Source organism: Mustela erminea, chromosome 19, assembly GCF_009829155.1.
Source record: "Mustela erminea isolate mMusErm1 chromosome 19, mMusErm1.Pri, whole genome shotgun sequence".
NCBI classification, from domain to species: domain Eukaryota; kingdom Metazoa; phylum Chordata; class Mammalia; order Carnivora; family Mustelidae; genus Mustela; species Mustela erminea.
In genome coordinates this window covers 8,272,435-8,299,952 of record NC_045632.1, presented here as the reverse complement: position 1 = coordinate 8,299,952, position 27,518 = coordinate 8,272,435, and the positions used below count along the sequence as shown (strand labels likewise).

General features: G+C 41.9%; 1 protein-coding gene across 1 annotated transcript in view; it reads left to right on the top strand.

The window, feature by feature from the left end:
- Positions 1 to 27,518, top strand: part of LOC116579132 (zinc finger protein 11-like) — a 1,039,038-nt gene that overhangs the window by 980,361 nt on the left and 31,159 nt on the right.

The following is a 27,518-nucleotide window of genomic DNA, read 5'->3' as shown; positions in this document are numbered from 1 at the left end:
CAGAACTCCCTGCTCAGCAGATGTGGTGTGGGCAGGGGCCCACCTTGCTGGTCCTCAGGAAAGCCTCACCAAGAAGGGAAGTCCCACCAGAACACAGGGAAGTGGGGCTTGGTGCAAGAAAAGCAGACAGCCAGTATCCCTGCTGAGTGGGATTCTATGTTTATGTTATAGGGTGGGAGAGGGAAATGGTGCCATCCAGCTTCTGTGTTCTTGAAAACACATCTCACTGCAGGTTTTGTCTCAGGATAGGACTTCTAGACTACTGAATAATCTTCCACTCTGTGCCATCCTTCAGATGGTTGTTTCCATGTTGTCTGCTCCCAGGTTGTCTGCCTCTCTTCTCTCCAGGGGCACCAAAGTGCCCTCTGGCTCTATCCCAGACAAACCTATTGCCTATACTCATGTGTTTGCCAGTAAATCTGTATAACTTCACCTACACCCAGTGAAATAAAGACATAATGATAAAACACCCATCAGGTTGCCAGGATTCCAGCTACAGCCTGTAACATGAAGACTGTTGCTATTGCCAAGCCCCAGAGGCCACACTACTGTGGGAAGAGGAATGATCATTCATTTGAGTCGAGTGGCCCATGGAAGGTTTATGACATCCAAGCTGACATGGGTTGTGTGGTCCTGTGTGATTGCTAAGCAGGACTAGAGGCAGGAAAAGATGGAGACAAATCACAGAGAAGTTGACTCCAAGACTGTGGCAATGTGAATCCATATCAAGAAATGACTTCTGTAAGCAAGTGAAAAGAAAGCACAACATTTTCAGAATACATTTCAATTTGTTAGTTATGTTGGGGGATAAAAAAAGAATAAAAAACTTCAGTTACTACAGAAATCTCACAATACTTTGATATTTTAATGCATTTCTGATTGAAATTTTAAGGATAATGTTGTGTTTACAGAAACTAAAAGGATTCTATCTCTGTGGTCTTGGTGTAAGAAAAAGTTCCGAAGAACAATAAAAAACACTAACCATGGAAGTTGAAATGACAAATTAGAGAACAAGAAAATTAAGAATTACTGATATGGTAATATGGGGATAGGCACAACAATCCAAGATTTCCAAGTGTTCCAGTGGATTCTAACACATGCTAAAATGGACAGCCTCTACAGGAACTAAGTCACGGGTCATCCCTGAGTTATCTATAGATAAGTCACTCTTGCAAGCCCTCTATGCCTGTGGTCATGTTAGTGTTGGGACACAAAGACACACAAAATACACAACACACATTTTCTTTATTCATTAATGTATCTGACTCTGACAGAGTCTTCACTTCTTTCATCTCTCTCTTCCCTCTATACATTCCTTGAGCTCCCACCTCAAATATACTTCCTTGAGCTTCCTGGGATGACCCTAGATGCACTTTAGTTCATGTTCTTGAATGAAAGCAATCCAAATTTAAATGATTTGGAACAGGGGTACCTGGGTGGCTTAGTTGGTTAAGTGGTTATGACTCAGGTCATGATCTCAGGGTCCTGGGGTGGAGCCCTGCATTGGGCTCTCTGCTTAGCAGGGAGTCAGCTTCAGAAATCTCTTTCTCTCTGCCCTTTACCCTACTAACTCTCTCCCTCTCTCTAAAATAAATATTAAATATTAAAAAATAATAATAATAAAGTGTAGCTCCTGGGTGCTAATCGGTTAAGCAATAACCTCTTTGTTTCAGATCAGGTCACAATCTCAACGTCATATTATGGAGCCCTGGGTCAGACTTTGAGCTCAGCAGGATGTTGGCATGGGATTCTCTCTCCCTCTCAGTCTGCCCCACCCTGCCACACTCCTTTGTACTTTTTCTAAATTAAGTAAATAACTCCTAAAAAAATGTATTGTAAATTATTTAAATATTTTTCAAATAAGTCAAGAAATGTATACAAGACATTAATATAGGTTACAAATTTTAAAAGGATTGGATATAACATTTTCACTCTAAATCTGTATTTAATCAATTTTCTCATAAGAAAATAATTGCAGGTCTAAGTAGCTGTTCATCAGCTATGCATTTACATATAGCATAAAATCCCTGGGCATTAAGATTAAGGATACTGTTAATTCTAGGGCCTTTTTGAAACAACTAGTTTTGGGGCACCTGGGTTTCTCAGTGGGTTAAGCCTCTGTCTCCAGCTCAGGTCATGATCTCAGGGTCCTTGGACAGAGCCCCACATTGGGTTCTCTGTTCAGCAGGGAGCCTGCTTCTCCCTCTCTCTCTGCCTGATGCTCTGCCTACTTGTGATATTTCTCTCTGTGTCAAATAAATAAATTAAATCTTTTTAAAAAGCTTTAAAAAAAAAACGAAAGAAAGAAACAGCTAGTTTCAGGACAAAGTGTGATTGCCTTTGTGCCAGATGCTGTGGTGAAGTTCAAGAGACATTCTCAAATATCTACATCCATGTGTGTAACATTTATATATTACACTGGCCCATAGAATAGTAGGGTTCAATGGCATTGTGGGAGTACTGCCTTGGGGAAAATGGTGTTCCCTGAAGGAAAACAGAAAGAATTCAGATCAAATTTCCTAAATCCTATCAGATTGACAGTCTCTTTTGCTGCAAGGAACATGGATTGATGCCTAGTGGTGAGGCAGGTATCCTGGGGCAAAAAAAGGGCAAGAATAAGTTCAATGCCTGGGGGTAAACAACACTAGAGAGAAGAAATGGAAAAACCAGAGTATATCTAGGGTATCTGAGCTATTTTATAAGACCTGAGGATCTACCTACTCACTGTGTACATAACAAAAAATATGTGTCTTCTTTCCTACAAGTACACAGCAGCCTTTTCATGGTATAGCTGACCAGAAGATGACACATCCTGAATAATGAATTATTATCCTTCTTTTTTTTAAAGATTTAACTCACTTATTTTATGTACAGTGTGTGTATACAATCACGGGGAACAGCAGGAAGAAGGAGAGAGACATATTTGGCTGAGCAGGGAGCCAGTTATGGAGCTCCTTCCCAGGACCATTCTGTTCTGAGTAAAGGCAGATGCTTAACTAAGTCACCCAGACGTCCATATCCTTCAATTGATCCAATTTCAAATGTAAGCATAACAGGGTACTCAACTTAATTTTATCAGCTTCTACAACTGATAAAAACCCACTTTTCACTCAGGTCAGGAGTATAAGGAGAGCATGGGCTGTGAAACAACATAGGGACATCTAACCTAAAAACTGGGTGGGCTGTTTGAAGCAGAAATAGTCACCTCTATTTACTGGTGACCAAGAGGGAGATACAGGGAACAAAAGCAGGGGGAGCTGCAGACAGAGGGAGGGGGAGAAGCAGGCTTCGCACTGAGCAGGGATCCCAATATATGGCTCAACCTCAGGACCCCAGGATCATGATCTGAACAAAAGGCAGACACCCAACTGACTGAGCCACCCACTTGCCCTTCAATTTTCTTTCTTTCTTTCTTTCTTTCTTTCTTTCTTTCTTTCTCTCTTTCTTTCTTTCTTCCTTTTTCTTTCTTTCTTCCTTTCTTTAAGAATTTATTTATTTATTTGACAGAGATCACAAGTAGGCAGAGAGGCAGGCAGAGAGGCAGGCAGAGGGCAGGGGGGGAAGCAAGGTCCCTGCTGAGCAGAGAAAATGATGCGGGGTTCGATCCCAGACCCTGGGATCATGACCTGAACCAAAGGCAGAGGCTCAACCCACTGAGCCACCTAGGCAACCCCCAATTTTCTTTTTTTCACAAATACAGTGCACTACTCTAAATTCACTTTCCCTTCATTATGACTGTTTTAATGTTTTATTTTCTCAAGTTTCATTCATTATAGAAATACAATATACACCATTGACCCCAGCAAAGTATGAAATAAAGGACTGTTAATGTTCTAGGTAAGGGTTCTGGTCAAAAATAGAATATTTCCATATAAAAGTAGGTATGGCTTTCAGTTTGGGGAACACAAACAATCCACAGAGATGTCCAATTGTGGAGAGGTTGGCAGCCCACATGCCTACATTTTCCATGACTAAAATATAATTAATCTAGTTGTTTTTTTCCTCTAAAAATAAATATGCTGATTTAGAATCAGAGGCAAAGAATTAGGAAAACATGTTCTAATCAGAGGAATGAAATAAATCTCTAAAATTGGCCCTGAATTAATAAAGAAGTACTTACTGTCTGAGGAAGAATTCAAATAACTGTCATAAAGATCATCATGGAGTAAGAAGAAAAGTAGGAGGGTAACTAAATGTCATCAGTAAAACTATACATGACAGAAATGTAAACCCAAAGACACAGAAAATACAACAATCAACCAAAGCTTGGAGCTGAAATGTACAATCACTGAACTTAAAAATACACAAAGGGGTCAGTCACAGACTTGATCAAAGAGAAGAAAGATGCAGACAACCTAAAGACCCCAGGTTTTAAATTATCTGCTGAGAGGAACAAAGAAACATGTGGAAAAAGGCAGAGTAGGGACTCATGAGACACCAACAAGTGCTCTCATAGGCACGTTATGGGGACCCCAAAGGTAGGGGAGAGTAAATGGGGAAGAAGGTTTATATGAAGATCTAAAGACTTGTAATTTCCATGTTTGTGGAAAGAAGAGACAAATTCAAGAAGCTCAGGAAAATTAAAGTAGGATAAAATTCAAGACATGAACACAGTGACACATTACAATTAACCTATGAAAAGTCACCAGTAAAAAAGAGAATTTTGAAACAGTGTGATAAAAACAATTCATCTTTTTAAGAGATCTCCATAAGATTATTACTGAGATTCACAACAGACCTGTTAGGAAGAACTGCATGGGACAGTGTATTCAAGCACTGAAAGATCAAAATATCCACCAAGAATCCTCTATCTGGGAAAACTGTTTTCCATAAAGGTAGAAATGAACACTTTTCCCACATAGAAACCCCTGTTAAGTTTACTCCTAGTCCCGCTCTACAAGAAATGTTAAAGGAAATCCTTCTAGATCAAGTAAAAGAATTCTAAGCAGGGACGCCTGGGTGGCTCAGTGGGTTAAGCCGCTGCTTTCGGCTCAGGTCATGATCTCAGGGTCCTTGGATCGAGTCCTGCATCGGGCTCTCTGCTCAGCAGGGAGCCTGCTTCCTCCTCTCTCTCTCTCTCTGCCTGCCTCTCTGCCTACTTGTAATCTCTCTGTCAAATAAATAAATAAAATCTTTAAAAAAAAAAATAAAAAAATAAAAAAAAAAATTAAAAAAAAGAATTCTAAGCAGTAATTAAAACCATATACCAATAAAAACCTCTCTGCTAGTTATAAATATTTTCACAATTATAGAAACCTGCAGTGTTGTAAGAGGTAGCACAAGTTGTTTTTATTTGTGCCACAAAATGTCTTCTTTATAGATTTTATTTATTTGACACACAGAGAGAGATCACAAGTATGCAGAGAGGCAAGAGCGGGTGGGAGGGGATGGAGAGAAGCAGGCTCCCTGCTGAGCAGAGAGCCCAATGGAGAACTCAATCCCAGGACCCTGAGATGATGACCTAACCTGAAGGCAGAGGCTTAACCCTCTGAGCTACCCAGACGCCCCTACAAAATATTTTTAAATCAAAGTATTTAAATCATAAACCAAATATAAAAGATAGAATTTGTGATACTGGTAACAAAGTGGGTGCAGGGGTCGAGATAAGTTGAATAATTTTGTATGCAATTGAGAATATCAGTTTAAAATGCTTACTTAATGTCTCTTTTTAAATATTTATTTCTTTATTTGTGAGAGAGAGCACGTGTGTACAAAGAGGGGAAGCAGCTGGCAAAGGGAGAAGTGGGCTCCCCGCTGACCAAGGAGACCAACTTGGAACTCTAGCATCCAAGATTCTAGCTTCCAATCACAGTTGTGCTCAGTAGAGGAGAGAGAACATTGTAGAATCTAGAATCCCAGAACCCTAGGATCATGACCTAAGCCAAAGGCAGATGCTTAAGTCATCAAGCCACTCTTGCATCCCATATAATAAAATACACAAGCAAAAAGGAAAGCACAACTACTTCATGTTGTGGAAAGTCCCAGACAAAAGGAAGTACATTATTATAGAATTGCAAAAGCAGAAAAAGACCAAATTGAAGATAAAAAATTCTCAATAAGTGGCGCCTGGGTGGCTCAGTGGGATAAGCCGCTGCCTTCGGCTCAGGTCATGATCTCAGGGTCCTGGGATCGAGCCCGGCATCGGGCTCTCTGCTCAGCAGGGAGCCTGCTTCCTTCTCTCTCTCTCTCTGCCTGCCTCTCAGTGTACTTGTAATTTCTCTCTGTCAAATAAATAAATAAAATCTTTAAAAAAATTCTCAATAAAAAAAATATATGAATTATCTAAAAGGAAAATCACTATGTAACTGTATTTTCAAACACAGACTGTGACCCCATGAAAAACAAACATTGGAATTGTTGGCATGCCTTCACTGATAGTAAAATTGTAATGAATATTCATTAATATTAACCATAAGAAAGTCTAATGAAAGATTTTACTAGTAAGCACTTAAAAGACATTGAAAAATGTATGATGTTAATATACACCTCCTTTTATGTAGAATATAAAGCTATAATTCATTCTGTAGAACCAAGCAACCAAAATCCTTTCTTTTCTAAATAAACACCAACCTTGGAAAGTATACTGACAATGACTTTATTTTTAAAAATGTATTTGGATGGGGCGCCTGGGTGGCTCAGTGGTTAAGCCGCTGCCTTCGGCTCAGGTCATGATCTCAGGGTCCTGGGATCGAGTCCCGCATCGGGCTCTCTGCTCAGCAGGGAGCCTGCTTCCTCCTCTCTCTCTCTCTCTGCCTGCCTCTCTGCCTACTTGTGATTTCTCTCTGTCAAATAAATAAATAAATAAATCTTTAAAAAAAAATGTATTTGGATGAATTCAGGTATATTCTGAGGAAATCAGAAGAAAAATCCAATGACTAATTTTTCCCTGAAGTAAAATTACATTTATAAGCAAAAGTTTTTCTTAAATATGGGGATTGTACTAATTATCTCCCTCACTTCTTATAAAGTACATGTCCATGTCCCATCGGAACTTTGGATCTAAAAAATCAAAACTGAATCTCATATACAACTAATTAGAATGGAAAAACACACAAGAACTTCATATAAGATAAAATTATTAAATGATACAATTATTAATAAATAAGGTAACAACTGAGACTATATTAGAGGCTATAAATTGAGTTCTAAATGTCCTAGCTCCCCTATGGCATTATTTAAGTAGGAATTCTAGGAAACAAATAGATACATTACAGTATTTCACCATTTAGGAATGGAACACATAGACCGTGAACTTCTGAAGGGAAATACAGGATGTGAATTTTCTCATTTTAGGGAGGTACTTTGTAATCTGATGAAGTTACAGAGTCTCAGTTTTGTATAGTCCATATTAAACCCTCCATAACACCCAAAAACATAAACCTGAAAGTATGAGATGTCTGTCTCCAGTGTTTCTGGAATTTCCACACATACTCCAACATGTTCAGCACTACCCTGACACATATCTCATAGGAGGCAAAACAGAACTTACGAAGGGCTTAACACGAAAGTCCTCAGAAGTAGGGTGATTTCCCCAGGGCCCTCACAGCAATGGAGAAAATCTCAGATTAGGGGGGCCCCTCCCCCTCCAAGGAGAGTCTCCAGGCCCTCCCTGTGGATATGATGGACCATCACTGGAGCTGAAGGAGAATTCTTCAAGAATGTAAGAATTTTATCATCTTGGATAGCAGATATCCCTCACTGAGAGGGAGACCAACAACACTGGGCTTCTTGAACTAATTTCCATTCAAGAAAATACATGGGGGGCGCCTGGGTGGCTCAGTGGGTTAAAGCTGCTGCCTTCAGCTCAGGTCATGATCCCAGGGTCCTGGGATCGAGCCCAGCATCGGGCTCTCTGCTGAGCAGAGAGCCCGCTTCCCTTTCTCTCTCTCTGCCTGCCTCTCTGCCAACTGGTGATCTCTGTCTGTCAAATAAATAAATAAAATCTTAAAAGAAAAGAAAATACATGGAAGCTACACACTTTAGGTCAACCACCCTCTTTCACATTTGGATCTCACCTCTGTCATCTGCTTCATTCTTTTCCACCTACCTGGATGGAAAGCTACTGTCTCCTTTCTTATCACATCCCAGAACTTACTCTGTTCCAAAAAGGATACCAAGTCTTGCTTGGATCCAATGAGACCTGTTCATTAGAAAAAAGGAAAACAAGTACTGCTGGAGATTCTAGCTTCCAATCACAAGTGTGCTCAGTAGAGAAGAGAGAACATTGTAGAATCTAGAACATGGGAAATGGAAATCTAGAAAATTTGGGAAATGGTTTCCCAAATGGTATTGCTCAAAATCCCCTTTACAACAGGATGGAGGGATTGCCAATGTTCAGACCCTGACCTCCACTTCCAAGTAGTAGATAGAATAATGAGTGAGAATTGGTGAAGATGCGGGTAGTACCACTTAAGCCACTCAATGTTTAGAACTGCCAGGAATCTACAGAAGTGATGATGTTACCTTGAGGAAGGGGAAGCTAAAGCTGAGAAGGAAACATCATGAAGATGTTTCTCTCCATCTACAAAACCCTACTTATTCCCCTCTCTGCCTGGATCTGAAATCCAGCCATTCAAACAGGAATCTCCCAACAAACAGTCTTCACAGGAAGGAGCAAAACCCAGAGTGGGGTTTGGAAAATCCGGAAGGAGTGTTCCTCACCCAGGAAGCAGAAGTGTCTGTAGTTCTCCAACATCACATTCCTGTACAGTTCCCGCTGAGCATGGGTCAGGCATCCCCATTCCTCCTCAGAGAATTCTATGGCCACATCCATGAATGTCAGTTGTCCCTGCAATAAATACCACAGTCACCAAGTGGCCATTGACACAGTTCACGATGGTCTCTAAGATGAGAGAGGAAGTTAATGTTCACCTCTAAACCCAAGATCCAAACTTTCTTGGTCCTGCTTGTACCCTCTGAACTTTCTACCACATTTTACTTACCCTCTTGCTTCCACCTTATCTTCATTTTATTCAAAACACCCATGGACATAGTCTGCTCCCAGGAAAACAGAAACTATCCAACTAAGGGCACTTACAGCCCTGAGGAAGAGCTTGGGCTGGTGCAATTTGAACTTCACCCCCATGACAAGCAGATGGACCAAGCAGTAAATGTTGGAGTGATCTACAGTCCCCTTTATCTCATGATAATATGAAAATCTCCACCGAAGAAGGTACACGAAGTCCATTTACATAAATACAAAGTATGTAGACAAGGTTTTCTTGAGGCTCTTGTGCCATCTAATGCCCAGCTCTACAGAAGATAAGGCTCCAGTTTCTGAATATGCACCCTAACCCCAAATAATAGGAAATCCTTCTCCCTTGTTCTAGGAGTCTCTATGTTGCAAGTTTATTGCCTGTGATTTTTTTTTTTTTTTAGGCAAATCAAGTTTGCATTCTGTGACAACACCATCAATTGTAGTTTCTATCTGTGACTCACCAAGCAGTGAACTCATGTTAGTGCAGTTTTATTAGGACAACTGGTTCTGCCTTCAGAGAACATCCTCCTTTGTACAGGAAGATCATTTTTAACCCAGTAATAGGCTCTAATGTATTCTGTGACTTTGAGGTAAGAGGATGGCATAGGATCCACAAAGCCAGTATAAATACTGTGTGTTTATCCAAAATAATTTGTCAAATGAAGTCCTCAACAAAGGAATACACAGTTTTGAGTACTGTGTTACTATCATACAGTATTAGTTGTGGCTACTTCTTAGGTGGGATGTTTTAGTGGGTTACAAATGTACTTATCACATTCTATTGTGAATTCAAATTTTAAATCAGTGCATTGGAGATCTTGTAAAAATGTAGATTCTGTTCAGAAATACTGGGGTGGGATGGGAGTCTGCATGTCTAAGGAGGCAATAGCACATGACCCAAGAGATCTATTTTTTAATGAGAGTTAGAACTCCAAGGCATGAATTATTGGAGGACTTGGAATTGAAATGGTTGGTTTTTTGTTTTGTTTTACTGATTTTCATTTAATTTCAAACACAGAGAGAAAGAGAGCAAGAAACAGCATGAGCTGGGGTGTGGGCAGTAAGGTGAGGTTTGCAGAGGGAGAGGGATAAGCAGACTCCCCACTGAGCAGGGCCCCCATCACAGGGCTCCATCTCGGGACTCTGGCACCATGACCCAAGCCAAAGGCAAACAGTTCACTGACTAAGCCACCCAAGTGTTTCTGAGTAGGTTTTATACCAATGACAGATTCTACTGGAATAACAAGAAAGTCAACAACAATCCTTTTCTCACCATTTCCTAGTTTCTAGAGAGCATCTAACAATTGTTCATAAATTAAGGTGAAATGAAGAATAATAATCTTAGAGAAGAAAACATTATTCTTCTAATTTTACGGGAATATTTTGTCAAACATCCAGTAACATGGAAGGGATCAGGCTTTCACCAAGGTTATCTGACCTAGAGTTGATCTAAAATGGCACTCAGGTCAATATACAGAGAGACCCTAAAGCAGTGTTCATAGAAGGTGCCCAACCTGAGAAGAATGATGAAAACAAGAAGGATCCACCCAATGCTGATCTACCATTGTACATTCATGCACACATCCATATATTTAGAAAGTACTTGTACCCACAGGAAAAGTGATAGAATAGAAAATTTTTGTGATGCCCAATTTAAGAAACAGTTTCAATGACATGACATTCATAAATCTTTTTGCTGATGATGATGCTTTTTTAAAAAAGATTTTATTTATTTATTTGACAAAGAGAGAGTCAGTGAGAGAGGGAACACAAGCCGGGGCATTGGAAGAAGCAGACTTTCCACTGAGCAGGGAGCTGGATCTGGTGCTCCATTCCAGGATCCCAGCATCATGACCTGAGCCCAAGTCAAAGGCCAAATGACTGAGCCACCCAGGTGCCCTGATGATGATGCTTGTCTTTTATTACACTATCAACACAAACACACTGAATGACACAAAGAAAACAACTCTTTATTTCTGAGACTACCATGATAAGGGCTAGAAGCAAAAAATGTTCACTTGTAGTCCAGAGGGCTGACCTACAGCTGGCATAGTTTTTCTGTTGTTGTAGTTTTAAGATTTTATTGAGAGAGAGAGAGAGAGAGAGAGCATGAGCAGGGCAGAAGGAGAGGGAGAAACAGCCTCCCCACGGACCAAGGAGTCTGATGGGGCTCAATCCCAGGAAAATGAGATCATGACCTGAATCAAAGGCACACCCTTAACTGACTGAGCCACCCAGGCACCCTGCCTGCATAGTTCTAGAAGCATCACCTAAGCGCAAATTGCTACATTCTCAGTGGATCTTGAAACTACCTGTACATCTCCCCCATATTAATATCAAGTGGAATAAGTGTCCGAGGAATCTTGCAAAAGGAGTTTTACAAGTATAGATTCAAAGAAACATTTATCATCTTATACTCCTTGCACAGCCCCTCCCCAATGAACATTAAGCACAGAACCACCAGTTTGATGCAGCCAAAGTGCAGCTCTTCCTGCCCATTGATACAGTGCTGTTAAAATAAACTTACTCGGGGCACCTGGGTGGCTTAGTGGGTTAAAGCCTCTGTCTTCTGCTCCAGTTATGATCCCAGAGTCCTGGGATGGAGCCCCACATTGGGCTCTCTTCTCAGCGGGGAGCCTGCTTCCTCCTCTCTCCGCCTGCCTCTCTGACTAATTGTCATCTCTGTCTTTCAAATAAATAAATAAAACCTTAAAAAAAGAAAATAAATTTACTAACTTGCATCCTTTTTTCCTCTCAAGAATTCTCTTTCTTGGCCATTGTAGTCAATGATCCTGTATCATAGTAGTTCATTGAAAAATTCGATTAAATTATGATTTGTGTTGTATTAGATCTCAGGATTTTAAAATACTGAACAATGTTCATTTTGTGATTCTTGGGTTTTTTCTGAAAACACAAAGAAGTAAATAGAAGAGTAAGTCTGTGATAGGAGTGTCCAATAGAAGAAAAACTATGGGATGGTGGGTTGACTGAATGAGAATCTCCAACCCAGAACTCATATATACCAACTACACAGAAGTGAGAGCCCTTCTTGTCCAGTGCAAACTGATGGATTTTGGATATGAGCCATTTGTCAAGAAAGAATTCTTGAGATGTTTTTGATGTGAAATATTGGGGTTCAATAGTGAATTATGAAAAATAATCATTGAGATATCATTGGTACAAAAAATATGGCCTTATTAAAACACAGGTGAGGACCTTTTGGTCAAAGAGTTACACTGGGGTTGTAAGCAGTGACTGATTACATACTTTCAAATGGGGAGAAGGTGAGGGATGGTGGAAGTGTCTAAGGAATTTGGAGTCTAGGCTTCCGGAACCTTGTCAGGAGATCCATCAGATATCTATCAGTGGGTCATATGCTTGGAGGATGATGGCCAACACATATTTGGAGAGTAGAAATAAAGGAAGTTTCCAAAGGGATTTTCATATGTTAAAGAGTTTTTAGAGGATCCTGGAGGCCTGGCACATCAAGATAAGGCTGCTTTTCACCTCCAACAAATCATGAACATTGAGGCAGTTGTGAATTCCTTGAGGAATGCCATACCCTGCTTGTCTCAAGTATTTATCAATGGACTGCAAGTTGAAGGAAATGTATCCACACTTCTTAGGACTTTGTTCTCTTCCTCAGAAACTATAAGCAAGGGGCACCTAGGTGGCTCAGTTGGCTAAGGGTCTGCCTTTGGTTCAGGTAGTGATCCCAGGGTCCTGGGATGGAGACTTTCCTGGGGCTCTCGCTCAGTGGGGAATTGGCTTCTATCTGTCCCCCACCCCTAATTCTCATACTCTCTCAAAATGTAAATAAAATATTTTTTTAAGAAAAGAAACTCGGGGTGCCTGGGTGGCTCAGTGGGTTAAAGCCTCTGCTTTCGGCTCAGGTCATGGTCCCAGGGTCCTAGGATCGAGTCCTGCATTGGGCTCTCTGCTCAGTGGGGAGCTGCTTCCTCCTCTCTGTCTCCCTGTCTGCATACTTGTGATCTCTGTCTGTCAAATAAATAAATAAAATTTTAAAAAGAAAAAGAAACTAAAAGCAAGTGAAACTCAGAACAAAGAAGTTTCCAATTGGAAGGCAATGGTTGCTGCATGTGGCTCAGAACATCTAAGCTCCTTACAAATAATAAGAGGGAAAACATGAATATTATAAGGGATGAATCTGGCAGACAACACCAAGCAAATAAAAGCAGTTCTCATCAGGTGTATAGAAACAAATTGCTATCAGTGCCTAAGGCACACCCAAGGACACACCATCATGGGTGTTTCCTTAGAGTCTGGAAACAGGAATTCAGAATAAAATCTTATTATGAGAATGCAGTGGATTTATATACACTTCAATCACATGTAGATTCTGTAGAGCCTACTTTTAGGCAAAGAGGCTTCAGTAAAGGAGTGGAGAAAGTGCCCATCGTGACCCTCCTGCTGAGTCCAAATAGCCCCAACAGGGGGCCCACCTCAAGGTAGCCATAGGACCTAACAACCAGGTACAGTGACGAATAAAGGGTCCTAAGTCCCCACAACTCCTCACCTTCCCCCTTCCAACACAGCCCCACTCACTGCATCCTGGCAGCCAGCCTCTCCTCTGGTGCCCTGCCTGCAGCTCTCTGGCAGGGTGTTCAGTCAATTTATGTCTCCTGTGTTCTCCCTCAGGTGCATTCTTCTCAATGCCCACATGACTGGCTTCCTCCCAATCTTTGATCCATGTTTGGGGTCCCCATCTGACTGTCAGAGTCATTGAAACACCAGTTTCCATGACCTGTAATAGCTAGTATGTTTTAGTTTTGGGTTTTTTTTTTTTACTTTATTTAAAGATTTATTTATATTTTAGAGAGAAGAGGGGAAGCGCTGAAGAAGAGGCAGAGAGAATATCAAGCAGATTCCCTGCTGAGCATGGAGCCAAAACAGGGCTCCACTGAAGGACCCTGAGATCAGGACCTGTTCTGAAATCAAGAGTCTGACGCTTAACCCACTGAGCCATGCAGGTGCCCATCTAGTATATTTTATTATTTTTTTTAAGATATTATTTATTCGACAGAGAGAGATCACAAGTAGGCAGAGCAGCAGGCAGAGAGAGAGGGAAGCAGGCTCCCCGCTGAGCAGAGAGCCTGAGGCGGGGCTCCATTTCAGGACCCTGAGATCTTGACCTGAGCCAAAGGCAGAGGCTTAACCTACTGAGCCACCCAGGCACCCCCAGAAGCTTTTTATCCTGATGAAGTCCCAAAAGTTCATTTTTGATTTTGTTTCCTTGCCTTTGGAGACATATCTTGAAAAAAGTTGCTGTGGCTGATGTTGAAGAGGTTACTGCCTGCATTCTCCTCTAGGATTTTACATCACAAAATGGGCAGAAGACATGAACAGACACTTCTCCAAAGAATACATACAAAAGGCTAAAAGACACATGAAAAAATGTTCATCATCATTAGCCATCAGGGAAATTCAAATGAGAACTACATTGAGATACCACCTTACACCAGTTAGAATGCTCAAAATTAATAAGACAAGAAGCAACAACTGTTGGAGAGGATGTGGCAGAAGAAGAACCCTCTTGCACTGTTGATGGGAATGCAAACTGGCGTAGTCACTTTGGGAAGTAGTGTAGAGATTCCTTATGAAATGAAAATACTTGGCGCCTGGGTGGCTCAGTGGGTTGGGGCCTCTGCCTTTGGCTCAGGTCATGATCCCAGGGTCCTGGGATTGAGTCCCAAGTTGGGCTCTCTGCTCAGGGGGGGAGCCTGCTTCTTCATGTCTCTCTGCCTGCCTCTCTGCATGCTTGTGATTTCTGTCTGTCAAATAAATAAATAAAATCTTTAAAAAAATTAAAACATTGAAAAAATAAAATTAAATTCAGATGTTAAAAAATGTTTCCATTTATAGATACAGCTTTACCCCATAGTCAATGCCAACAATGAATGAAGATTTAGAAATCTTAATAAACGCAGAGGTACGGTAGATTCTGACCTTCTGCTTGAAACAGAAGCCACCACCCCCTTCCCACTATGAGGATGGTGGACAGACGTGAAGGTCCTAACAGCCAGGACAGGTGAGGAGAGGAGGCAGCCAGACCCTGAGATATGAGTTCAGGAATCTGTAACCTCACCAACCCCCTGACCGCACTTATCATTTCTCCTACAGCGGCAATGAGAGTGCAGGCTGGGAGGAAGAAAGTTTCCAGAAACCTTTTTCCAGTCGCTAATTTAAAAAAAAAAAAATCAACCAAACAAAACAATTACACATCTCCTTTCATTGTCTCCCAAGGGAGTTTTGGAACGTTTGAGAATGACTCTTTCTCCATGATCCCTACAGGCAGATGCTGGCAAGCACTGGCACATCTGAAGACCATTATAGCAATACTGCAATAAAGTGGGCAGGAAACTCTGGGGTCCCACAGGTGAGGAGACACATGGGTCTCCTTGCACTCACAGAGAACATCTGTAAGAAGTCATTCTGCCAGGAAAACATGTTCTTTCCCTCTTTGGACTGTCACGTGCACCAAAACATCAGTTATGAGCAGAGACAAAAATGAGGCAGGCATCCCCTGAGGATTTCCAGACAGATGCAAGTGAAAGCTATCCATGACACCAATATTTCAGTTAGAAATCAGTAGACTTAATCTGCATGACTCTGTCCCCATGTTGAGTTCTCGGCATAATTCAATGCAAATTAATATGAATGCATAGGAAGGTGAACAGTGACACTGACCCCCACTCACAACAGGAACAACAGAAGAGCGTCCATGGAAGAAAGAGGGAAGTCTCAGAAGAGCCCCTCACAAATAAAAGCATTGGGGTCAGACTTTAAGAGGCAGATTGTACTACATTTTTTTAAATGATTTCATTTATTTATTTCACAGAGAGAGAGATCACAAGTAGGCAGAGAGGCAGGCAGAGAGAGGGGGCATCAGCCTCACTGCTGAGCCGAAAGCCAGATACAGGGCTCAATCCCAGGACCCTGAGATCATGACCCAAGCCAAAAGCAGAGGCCCAACCCACTGCAACACCCAGGCACCCCAGATTGCACTATTTCTATCAGTCACTTAACCCAATGGAACTTACTGAAATCTAGAGTAGTGAAGGATTACCATAGTTCTCATCACTTGATTTTTTCCCCAGAATTGTTAACAATAAGCACTGGTTGAAATCCCACTGAGCAGGGTCCAGGCACTAGTGATGAGGGAGCAGGAGGCTGGCTGAGGACAAAGCAAAAGCTGGCACCTTGCACCTCCTCTCCACCCACTCCCCTTGGTAATATGTGTCACATTCCTCAGGCACCCCTGACTGCCCTAAAAGGAAAACAAATAGTTAACTTGCTGAGATCACAGTCCTGCAAGGCAGGAGTCTCCCTTGGTTTACAAATGTCCTTGAGATTTACAACAAATAAATTACCTTATCAACAGCCCAATTTCCAAAGGCACATAACTCAATTCCCCAAGCCCTAGTGTCACCCTCCCCTCCCTAAAAACTGAAGGAGGCTGTGGTAGAAGGAAAAGTAAATAAAGTTACATTTCTTCTAAACCCAAATCTCACTAACAAGGACGCTTGATAGCAGGAATGTAACATTCCACCAGGAGACTCCCAATTGTCTTTATGTTAGTGCCTCATCAGAGGGAAAGTGGCCTTGGCTTGATAGTAACCAGGTTTTAGTATCCTGGCAGTCTTCTTTACCCCAATAGCCCTTGTTCTCACCTACCCAACTCCTGTGTATATAACCAGCCACTCCTCACATGCCTGGTGCAGCAGCATCTCCGTCTGCCCACAGGTCCTGTCCCTGTGCTCTAATAAACCACCTTTTTGCACTAAAGACGTCTTAAGAATTCTTTCTTAGCCGTCGGCTCCAAACCTCACCCCATTGAACCTCACCTAGGTTCAAGAACTTCATCACTAGCACGGCTCCTGTGAGAAATCTTCAGTCCCATTCCTGAATGTCAACCATCTCCGAGATAAAGAATACATTTATCATGTGGCCATTGTGCAGAGTTTTTCATTTTGCCTAAGAGAGTTCAGAGAACTGACTTAGGTGAGTGGCATGAATTACACACTGAGATGATTAGACACAAAAACACTCCCTGACGTTTTCCCTAGTTCAGAGGAAAGAGGTCAGCATAAGGTTCACAAAACCCTGATAAATAATACTTCCAGGGATGGTAAAATGTATTAGGGCATCAACACAGGCATACATGGATATGTTTGGTCTCTCTATTTACATCGTAAGTTGTGTATCTTTCTCAATGGGAGTCATGGTGAGTCAGAAGTGCACTTCTGAAAAATTTAATGTATACAGCCACAAGCTGGAGACCTTATTCAAATACAGGCTCTGATTCCATTCTGGGGTGGGACCTGAGTTTCTGCAGTTTTTTTTAAAGCTTTCATTTTATTTATTTGACAGAGATCACAAGTAGGCAGAGAGGCAGGCAGAGAGAGAGAGAGAGAGAGAGGCCCCGATGTGGGGCTCGATCTCAGGACCCTGGGATCATGACCTGAGCTGAAGGCAGAGGCTTTAACCCACTGAGCCACCCAGGTGCCCTGAGTTTCTGCATTTTGAACAAGTTCACCAAGTGTTGCCTCTGGTCTAAGAGACACACTCTTTTTTTTTTTTTTTTTTTAAGATTTTTTTAAAATGTTTTTATTTTAGAGAGAGTGTATAAGAGGGGAAAGGGTCAGAGGGAGAAGCAGACTCCCTGCTGCACAGGAAGGCCTACGAGGGGCTCAATCCTGAGACTCTAGGATCATGACCTAAGCCAAAGGCAGATGCTTAACTGACTGAGCCACCCAGGCACCCCTAAGGGCTTCACTTCCGAATAGTAAAGAAGTAAAATCTTGAGGAAAATAGTTGTGTGTGACTTAGAACAGTTTTATGGAAATTATAGATCCTTTTTAAAAAATATTTTATTTATTTGACAAGAGAGACAGATTACAAGTAGGCAGAGAGAGAAGAGGAAGCAAGTTCCCAGCTGAGCAAAGAAATTATAGATTCTAATATATGACCACAATCTTTTTTGAATATTTCCCTAGGTATTATTCAAAGAGCTTTCATCATTAACACATAAAACCACAAAAATAATCTAAGAGAATATTATTCTTCAACTTTTATGAGACTATTCTGTCAAACATCCAGTAAACAGAAGGGCCTGGGTTTTAACCTCATTTGTGAGATGTAGAATTTCTCCAAAAGGACCGCATTGGTCAATGTACAGAAAGGTGCTAAAAGACTAATGACAGGTTTTCTAAGTGAGAGGAATAATATAAAGAAGGTAAGACCACAGAACTCATCTAACAACTTCTATATTTTATGCACATACTGATACATTGACAAGATAATTATATACACTTTAAAAGAGATAGTGTAGAGGCACCTGGGTGGCTCAGTGAGTTAAAGCCTCTGCCTTTGGCTCAGGTCATGATCCCAGGGTCCTGGGATTGAGCCCTGCATGGAGCTCTCTGCTCCACAGGGAGCCTGCTTCCCTTCCTCTCTCTGCCTGCCTCTCTGCCTACTTGTGATCTCTGTCTGTCAAATAAATAAATAAAATATTTTTTTTTTTAAAAAAAGAGGTAGTGTAGAAAATCTCTCATTGTGACTGCAATTTTAAATATTTTCAGTGGTATAAAACATAGACATCTATTTGTGGATGACTCTTTTGGGTCATTTCAACACACCATGGAGACAAATATACAGACTAAAATAAGAGCTGCTGTTTCTGATTCTTGTTTTCATTGAAAATTTATTTTGTTGATCAATTGGGTGTTATCTTTGAGAATTCTGGGACCCTTGAACATATGTTAATATGATATGATTGTTTCCCAGCAATAAGAAGAATGTGTCTGTGTGACATGAGCGTGGAATGGGTGTAAATTTGCAGGACCAATGCCCTAATGATTTAGAACCTCCACCTGCAAAGTTAAGAATCTCCAAGTAAACAAAGGTGAGAGCCTTCATTTCCCAAGCAAACTGTAAGCAAAGAGAAAGGAGAGAGGGGGCTTTCCAGATTAAACACCATGTTTTGGGGCTCCTGGGTGGCTCAGTGGGTTAAAGTTTCTGCCTTCAGCTCCGGTCATGGTCCCGGGGTCCTGGGATCGAACCCCGCATCTGGCTCTCTGCTCAGCGGGGAGCCGGCTTCCTCCTCTCTCTCTCTCTCTCTCTCTCTGCCTGCCTTTCTGCCTACTTGTGATCTCTGTCAAATAAATACATAAAATCTTTAAAAAAATAAATAAAAAATAAACACCATGTTTTATACTCATCTCAAAGCAATTCACCCAGGACCCATATTAACAGTAAAAGACAAACTTTATTTTTTTATTAATTTTTTAAAAAGATTTATTAATTTTTTAAGAATTTTAAAAAAGATTTTATTTTTATTTTTATTAATTTTTATTAATTTTATTTATTTTTAAAAACGATTTTATTTTTATTAATTTCAATAATTTTATTAATTTTTATTTTTTTAATTTTTAAAAAAGATTTTATTTATTTATTTGACAGAGAGAGATCACAAGTAGGCAGAGAGGCAGGCAGAGAGAAAGAAGAGGAAGCAGGGTCCCCGCTGAGCAGAGAGCCGGATGCGGGGCTCAATCCCAGGACCCTGGGATCATGACCCATGCGGAAGGCAGAGGCTTTAACCCACTGAGCCACCCAGGTGCCCCTTACTAATTTTTTAAAATATTTTATTTATTTATTTGAGAGAGAGAGAGAGAGAGAACACAAGCAGGGGGAGGGGCAGAGGGAGAAGGAGAAGCAGTCTCCCCACTGAGCACGAAGCCCAACAGGGGTCTCAATCCCAGGACCCTAGGATCATGACCTGAGCCAAAGGCAGACGCTTAATGAACTGAGCCACCCAGACACCCCCTTTACTAACTTTAAAACAGTATTATCTCAGCAATTGCACTATTTACCCCAATGGTAAAGATGTAGTGAAAAGAAGGGGCACCTGCACCCCAATGTTCATAGCAGCAATAGCCACAACAGCCAAACTGAAAGAGCTGAGAAGTCCTTCAACAGATGAATGGATAAAGAGGTCGTGGTCCATATACACAATGGAGTAGTACTCAGCCATCTGAAAGGAAGAATACCCACCATTTGCATCAACATGGATGGAACTGGAGGGGATTATGCTGAGTGAAGTAAATCAATCAGAGAAAGACAATTATCATATGGTTTCACTCATATGTGGTACCATAAGAATAGTGTGGAAGACCATAGATGAAGGGAACGAAATCAGAGAGGGAGATGAACCACAGGAGACTCAACTCTAGGAAATGGACTGAGGGTTGCTGGAGGGCGGATTGGGTGATTGGGGGATGGGCATGAAGGAGGGCATGTGTTGTGATGAGCACTGGCTGTTAAATGCAATTGATGAATCACTGAACACTCCATTGGAAACTAATGATACACTCTATGTGGGCTAATTGAATTTAAATAAGAATGAAACACTGTATTAGCTGTAGAGCGGGGTGATCTGGCAGAGAACACCTGAGCTGAGGGGATGAAGGTAACATCGGCCCTAACAGAGCACATCACAGCGCTGTCAGGTGCCTGATGTACCCAGGACACATCACCAATTTTTGTGTCATTGGAAAAACAAAATCCAGACACCTCCTGCCTGCACCAGTGCCTCCCTGTCACTTGCTGTGGACCTCCATCCTCAGCTGGACTCCAAGTAGATCCCAGGAGCTCACATTCCACCGGCAGCCCAGGCACCTGCACCAGCTCCTGCCAGTGCACCACACTGTGGGCCTGGCCTTGTGCCCTAGGCTGTGTCGGCATTGGACAAGTGGGGCTGCCGGCCTCCATGCGGGGGAGAGCCTGTTCCAACATGCACAGAGCTATAGCTTAAAAACAATTTTTTTTTGTATTAACCTGACTTATTAGCTACAATCCTGTTTCCACAATATATGTGAATTACAATAAAAGTTGACTTTTTTTAAAGATTTTATTTATTTATTTATTTGTCAGAGAGAGAGAGAGAGTGCGGGAGAACACAAGCAGGCAGAGCGGCAGGCAGAGGCAGAGAGGGAAGCAGGCTCCCCGCTGAGCAAGGAGCCCGATGCGGGACTCTATCCCAGGACTCTGGGATCATGACCTGAGCCGAAGGCAGTGGCTTAACCAACTGAGCCACCCAGGTGTCCCAAAAGTTGACTTTTAAAGAAAGAAAATTATAATCAGAATTGAATCATGAGAAAACATCGGCTTTATGCAAATATCAAGGCACATTTAGCTTCCAAGCCCTATAATCTGCAGGGTATGTAAGTAGTGTTTCTTTAGCAAACTACACAGCAAAGTTCTCTTTTGCAGAAAATTCTGAATTATTTTAGACCACCAATGCCTTCCTGTTTATTTGCACATTTTCTTTTTTTTTTTTTCTTCTTCTTTTCTTTTTTAAGTGTGCTTATGGAGCCTGACTCTGGGCTCAAACTCATGACCATGAGATGAATACCTGAGCCCATATCAAGAGGCAGATGCTTAACCAACTGAGTCACTCAGGTGACTTTTTAAAAAAATGATTTATTTATTTTTTTAAAGATGTCTTAAAAAAAAAAAAGATGGTTTTTTTTAAAAGAAAAGATTTATCTACCCATTTTAGAAAGAAAGAGAGAAAGGAGCAGGGAGGGGAAGAGGGAGAGAGAGAAACTCAAGCAGAGTCCTTGCCAGGTGCAGAACACAACACAGGGCTCGATCATACAACCCTGAGATCAGACCTGAGCCAAAATCAATAGTCCAACACTTCACCGACTCTGCCACCCAGGCATTCCAGATACCACTCTTTCTAAGAGGTGGAGACTGATTGACCTGCTAAACTTACTGACTCCCTTCCAGTCAGTACAGAATGGGGATGGGCAGATAGCAATTTTACAGTGGAGAAACTGGATAACACTACCAACTGTTGATAACCACGTGATCAAGATTACCATCACCAATGATAAGTAGTAGCTAATTGCATGAATTCCCTGATGTGATATGATGTGATTAGATGAGATGTGAGATGTTTTTATAAAAATCTATATACATGTCTTAAATCCATCAAAATCCTTGAGGAGAACACAGGCAGCAACCTCTTTGACCTCAGCTGCAGCAACTTCTTCCTAGCAAGAGAAGCAAGGGCAAAAATGATCTACTGGGACTTCATCAAAATAAAAATATTTTGCCTAACAAAGGAAACAGTCACCAAAACCAAAAGACAATGAACAAAATGGGAGAAGATATCTGCAAATGAACTATCAGATAAAGGGCTAGTATTCAAAATCCATTAAGAGGGACGCCTGGGTGGCTCGGTTGGTTAAGCATCTGCCTTCAGCTCAGGTCATGATCCCAGCGTCCTGGGATCGAGTCCCGCATTGGGGTCCTTGCTCAGCAGGGAGCCTGCTTCTCCCTCTGCCTCTGCCTGCCATTCTGTCTGCCTGTGCTCGCTCTCTCTCCCTCTCTCTCTCTGATAAATAAATAGGGTCTTCAAAATCTATTAAGAACTTATCAAACTTAAAACCCAAAGGACAAAAAATCCAATAAGTAAATGGGCAGAAAACATGAACAGACACTTCTGCAAAAAAGACATCCAGGCCACCTGGGTGGCTCAGTGGGTTGGGCCTCTGCCTTTGACTCAGGCCATGATCTCAGGGTCCTGGGATTGAGGCCCATGTCGGGCTCTCTGCTCTGCGGGGAGCCTGCTTTTCCCCTCTGTTTATCTGCTGCTCTGCCTACTTGTAATCTCTCTCTGTCAAATGAATAAATAAAATCTTAAAAAAAAAAAAAGAAGAAGAAGACAGCCAAAGAGCCAATAGACACATGAAAAAGTGCTCAACCACTTGGCATCAGGGAAATACTAATCAAAACCACAGTGAGATCCCACCTCACATTGGTCAGAATGGCTAAAATTTACAAATAAGGAAACAACAGGTGTTGGCAGAGAATGTGGAGAAAGGGGGACCCTCCTATACTGTTGGTGGGAATGCAAGGTGGTGCAGCCACTCTGGAAAACAGTGTGGAGGTTCCTCAAAAAGTTCCAAATAGATCTACCCTACCACCCAGCAATCACACTACTGGCTATTTACCCCAAAGGTACGAACATAGTGATTTGAAGGGGAGGTCCAAAAATGAGTGCTGTGAGTTGTGTAAGACTGAGAAATCACAGACCTGTACCCCTGAAACAAATAACACATTATATGTTAATTTTAAAAAGGGAGAAAAAAATCTATAAACACTATCGAATCAGACAAACCCAGGTACTAGAAAGTACCTGGCCAGTCCTCCACACACCTATCATGTTCATAAAAACTGAGGAGACAGAGAATCTGACAGAATCTGACAGAGAGAAGAGGAGGTGGGAGACACATGTGGGCTACATGTAATGTGGTATTTTGGATTGGATCCTGGAAGAGGGAGGAAAAAAGACATTTGTGTTAAAACTGATGAAATAAAAATAAAGTCTACAATTCAATTTCTAATGTGGTGTCAGTGTTGGTTTCTTAGTTTTCCAGAATGTACTATGGTAACCTAAGATGTTAACAATAGGGGAAACAGACTGAGTGGAAGATGGGAATTCTCTGTATGTTCTTTGCTAAACTGACTCCAAAGTAAAAAAATTACAATAAAGTTTCAACCATCTGGCATCTGGGTTGTTCAGTCGGTTAAGTATCTGCCTTCTACTCAGGTCATGATCCCACGGTCCTGGGATCAAGCCCCTGGTTGTGCTCTCTGCTCAGCAGGGATCCTGTCCCGCCCCCCGTCTCTGCCCACTTGTGATCTGTCAAAAAAATAAATAAAATCTTAAAAAAAAAAAAAAAGACATCCTACATGTGATTTCTCAGACAGGGCAGTCCTTTAGAATTACCTGGGAGTTTCAAAAAATATATCGGAGATTCTGATGGAATTGTATCATGTGGCTATCATCAGGGATTTTGAGATGTACTGTCCTAAATGACCATATTGAAAACTCTACAAGCATAAGTACTTGTCAAATTCAACTATACCTTATATCTATGAACACTGAAGTTTTCAAAGTATTAGGATGTGGCTTTGGTAGCAGTTCTCAGATGGGAAAGATTTTTGCTATTAAGAATCAAGATTGGGCACCTGGATGGCTCAGTGGGTTAAAGCCTCTGCCTTCAGCTCAGGTCAGGATCTCAGGGTCCTGGGATCTAGCCTCGCATCTGCCTCTCTGCTGGGTGGGGAGCCTGCTTCCCCCCTCTCTCTGCCTGCCTCTGTGCCTACTAGTGATCTCTCTCTGTCAAATAAATAAATAAAATCTTTTTTTTTTTTTTTTTTTAAGAAAAATCAAGATTGGGGCACGTGTCTGGCTCAGTTAGTGGAGCATGCAACTCTTGATCTTGGGGTTGTGAGTTCAAGCCCTTTGTTGGATACAGAGACTGCTAAAATGAAAATAAAGACTCAGACCTAGGCAGTATGCAAAGTGAAGTAAGTCAGAGAAACACAAACACCATAGGATTTCATTTATATGTGGAGTCTAAAAAACAAAACAAACACAAAAAAACAGAACTCTTAAATGCAGAGAACAAATGGGCGCTTGCCAGAGAGAAATGGTGGGGTGATGGGTGAAAGAGGTGAAGAGGAATAACACATACAAACTCCCAGTTATAAAATAAATAACTCAATATGGGAAACATAGTCGATAATACTGTAATTAACATTGTATGGTGAGTAAATTTATCATGGTGAGCACTGAGCAACATATAGAATTTTCAAATCACTATGCTGTACACCTGAAATTAATATAACATTGTATGTCCACTAAACTTCAATAATAATTTTTTTAATTTTATTTATTTGACAAAGATCACAAGTAGGCAGAGAGGCAGGCAGAGACGGGGAGGAAGCAGGCTGCCCGCTGAGCAGAGAAGCTGATGCAAGACTCGATCAGGACCCTGAGATCATGACCTGAGCTGAAGGCAGCAGCTTAACCCACTGAGCAACCCAGGCGCCCCATAATAAATGTTTAAAAAAAAAAAAAATTGGGACCACTTCTCCATCAGTTTGCATTATATGTTCCAACTCTTTTCATGCTTTTGTACCTTCTTCATATGTTTTCATTGTTTGAGGAGAGATGATCATTTTTTAAAAATATTTTATTTATTTATTTGACAGAGAAAGATTACAAGTAGGCAGAGAGGCAGGCAGAGGTGTGGTGGAAAGCAGGCTCCCTGCCGAGCAGAGACCCTGATATGGGGCTCAATCCCAGGACCCCAAGATCATGACCTGAGCTGAAGGCAGAGGCTTTAAACCACTGAGCCACCCAGGCACCCTGAGAATTGGTCATTTTAAAGATAATCAACATGGCAATATCTCACCAGATTGTCAGGAAATCTTATGAAATATTTTGAAACAAGTGAGAAATTTGAAACCTGTGAAAGATTTTAAAACCTGGTTTCCTTTCAGGGGAATGTTGGCATCCTAGGATTGGTGTTATTTGGCACATGTTTCCCTGTGATGATTGGGATGAATCACAGACTCATTAGTTTTTATCTTTGCTGAAATAGCTTATGATAGTTCTCTACAATAAAATACTTGTATTTAAATACTGTTTCTTCTTACACTTTTGTTAAACGATGTGTTTTGTTTTTTTTAAGTAAGCTCTACACCCAATGTGGGGCTCAAAATCATGACCCTGAAACCAAGAGTTGCACGCTCTACACACTGAGCCAGCCAAGTGCCCCTAAGAAATACTCTTTATTCCACTTGAACACACACATAGTGAAGCTGCCTTGGCCCCTCCAATCAATCTAGAAGTCTTTAAACTATAGCAAATACTCTTAGCCTCTGTGATTGATTATCTTATCTTTGAATATCTATAGGTCATACATTCTTTCCTAGAAACAGCAGAGCACCTCTGCGCTTCACCAAACAAAACCCAGATCCACTGTGTAATCTCTAGGTACTAAGGAACCAGACCCCTGACACCCTTGCACAACCCCTGGGGCATAAGGAACCAGACCCCCTTGTACAAATTCTAAGCACTGAGATAACATCTGTAGCTGGTGTCATCAGAGTCTGCCTTCTCTCCAGGTGGCCAGACTTCTGAATCAAGCCCAAATTCCTTCCCAGTCATTACTCATCTCTTGGGGAGCACCTGGGTAGCTCAGCCAGGTAAGCCTCCAACTCTTGATCATAGCTCAGGTCCTGATAGCAGGGCCTTGAGTTCAAGCCCCACGCTGCCCCCCATGCTGGGTGTGGATCATACTTTAAAAACAAAACAAAACAGAAATTCATGTCTTGTCTCTTGGGTATTGGTCTTTTGAGCCATGGGAACCTGGACTTTGGGTGCTGTAACAAAATATCTATCAATGTGGGATTACAGTAGGGCAAAAAAAATTCACCGAACAAAAAAAAAAGTAGATATAATCCAACTATTTCAAGAGACATGGATTTATGGCTCACCTCCAGCATATAATATATAGATCAACACACTGAAGATAGATGAACAAAGTAACTAGTACCTATTTTCAAGGCTTTTTAAATTGATTTTTTTAAAAGATTTTATTTATTTATGTATTTGTCAGAGAGAGAGAGAGAGAGAGCGCGAGCGCACAAGCAGGCAGAGGCAGAGAGAGGAGCAAGCTGCCAGACCAGCAAGGAGACCGATGTGGGACTTGATCCCAGGAGCCTCCGATGAGGACCTGAGCCGAAGGCAGTGGCTTAACCATCTGAGCCACCCAGACATCCCTAAACTGGTTTTTTTAAAAAGATTTCTTCACTTATTTTAGAGAGAGCCTGTGTGCGTTGAGGGAGGGGCAGAGGCAGAGAATATCAAGCAGACTCCCCACTGAGGAACGAGCCCTAAGAGGGGCTCGATTTTAGGACCCATGAGATCCCGACCTGAGCTGAAATCAGAAGTCCCACACTCAACCCACTGAGCCACCCAGGTGCCCCTATTTCATGGTTTAAAGCAATAGATTGATGACCTAAACCATCAGATTCCTGTCCACCCACCCACCCATCCTTGCTCCTTGAAAGCTGCTGGACCTGAATCCTCTGGTTGCTCAGCCGTCCTGCGGGGGGTGAAGAACGGAAGCTGTGTTCTGGTGGAAGTGGGTACAAAGCTGCACGTTCTTCACAGGCGCGGTATGCCTGACCCTTCCAGCTTGTGTAACCTGAACAGACAGCTCCAGTCTTCCATCACCTAAATAAGCCATTCTCTCTGTCTGGGCTGCAGGTACAGGTCCGGGGTGCAGCCACAGTCGGCACAGATCCCCGCCGAGGTCCCAGCGCCCCCTCTCGTCTCCACCTGTTAGCAGAGGCAGCTTCAGACTCAAACCTTTCCGGCCTCCTAAGAGGAAAACATCTCAGCTTCCGGCCTAAGTGTCCACAGCACAGTAAGCTTTTACCCTGAACGGCTGGAAACGTTTACTGTAGAATAGTCAGGAGGCATTGCTAGGGGCTCCGCGTGATGCCGGAAGAACACAAACGAACCCAAACCAGACCAAGCTCAGCCTGGCAGAAGGGGCAGGGCGCACGGGAAGCCGACTCCCCGCCCACTCGTAGACCCCGCCCTCGCTCCCGCGACCGCCGCGGACCCGCCCATTTCCACTCCCAGCAC